Source organism: Lucilia cuprina, chromosome 2 (genome assembly GCF_022045245.1).
Source record: "Lucilia cuprina isolate Lc7/37 chromosome 2, ASM2204524v1, whole genome shotgun sequence".
In the NCBI taxonomy this organism is placed as follows: domain Eukaryota; kingdom Metazoa; phylum Arthropoda; class Insecta; order Diptera; family Calliphoridae; genus Lucilia; species Lucilia cuprina.
This window is the reverse complement of record NC_060950.1, coordinates 15993439-15995126: the sequence shown is the minus strand read 5'-3', so window position 1 is coordinate 15995126 and position 1688 is coordinate 15993439.

The window sequence follows — 1688 nt, the reverse complement described above, 5'->3', positions numbered from 1 at the left end:
GAGAAAGCATGTTCGAAAATATATTTTTAGATTTTACAACACATCTCCATCCAAAACACCTTGTTCCTTTCGAAGCTAAAAAGAGTTGTCAATTTCCAAAGAATAACAAGTAGTATAAGAGTATGTATGTGTGTAAAAACATGCAATCCATGTCTTTCAAGTAGACACACGTTACATTTTTGCAACAAATTAATATTCGTTTTTTCCTTTCATTTCATTCATTCTTCTTTTTCTACTTTTTATTCGCAAATCAAGTCATCAAGTTTAACAATAAAAATTTATAAAATGAACAGATTACCATACAATGTTTAACCAAAAAAAGAAACGAAAAAGTAGACTCTAAAGGCGTAGGAAACAATATGAAAAGAGAATGAAAAAAATTTTGTAGATAAAAGAAGAAACTACTTGAATTGATGTTGCTATTGCTCTTGTTGTTATTGTTAGTGTTGACAATTTGTTGAATAATGAAGCAACCACATGGACATGTGTAGATATGTATTACACTTGTATATACATATGTGTTGGTGTGTGTATTCTGATGAAACACGCATACAAACTAAAGAAAAAAAACGAAATCGGACACACAGCTGTTAAACAGGTCTGTCCAAGGATGTCCGAAAAGGATACCTACAAGCATGCTACACACAAGCACACATGTTATAGAGACATTGCTGTCTCTACAAAAATTTTTTGCACTTGACAATATTGAAATGTATACGGCCACATAAAGTTGACAGTAAAAAGACAAGTCAACATGTACAAGCGCTTATTTAACCAAAAAAGGAAAGATATTTTGCATGTCTAGCGTTAAGTTGTTGTATAATTACATGTATGAAGTTTCCAGTAAAATAAATATTTAAACTCAAATTGAATTTAAGAGAATGAAGAAGAAAGTGCATTGAATTTAATATAAATTTATTATGAGAATTTCTGTCAATTTAATGTTTCTTATTCATAATTTAATCTTAGTTTCTCTCAAACATTACATCTTTTCCCAGCAAAATATCATTTTTTTGTTGTGATAATATTAGAAAATTTATAACTAATGTACTAATAGTGATGTACAATGCGAAGTCATATACATATATGTATCCACAAAATAATTAACAGACAGATATTAGAAAACCTGCATGTGTACAGATTCAAATTTTCAAAAACAATATAACTCACAATTAACATACAACAAGGGAAAATTAATGTGAATTTAAATTAAAGTAAAATAAAACAACTCCAGGGAACGAACAAATCTACAGTACCTACACATATTAAGTCAATAATTTGTTAAGGTCACAAACTAGCCTACTAAAAACTGGTGAAACTGGAGCTAGCGTTTTTAGACTTTGGTGCAGAAGGAAATCTTCTTGAAAAATATCCCTCAATCTTTCAGGCGAAAAAATAAGTACTCCTAGATTTCAGAAATAACTTATTGTTGAATAGTTAAACTTTACTGTACTGTTATATACCTGACGATTAAAGTCAATCTGATAAGGAACGGTCTAACTGATTAGCAATTTTTTTTGACATTCTTGAAGGATACATTAGAAAAAGATGCAAACTGTTCGACTCTTTTCATAGACGATAGTCGAGTTATCGACTTTTTTCGACAAAAAGTCGATTATTCGAAAGTCGATTAATAGAACCATATAGTTCATGGACTTGTCAATAGTCAAGTCCGTAGACTATTTTAT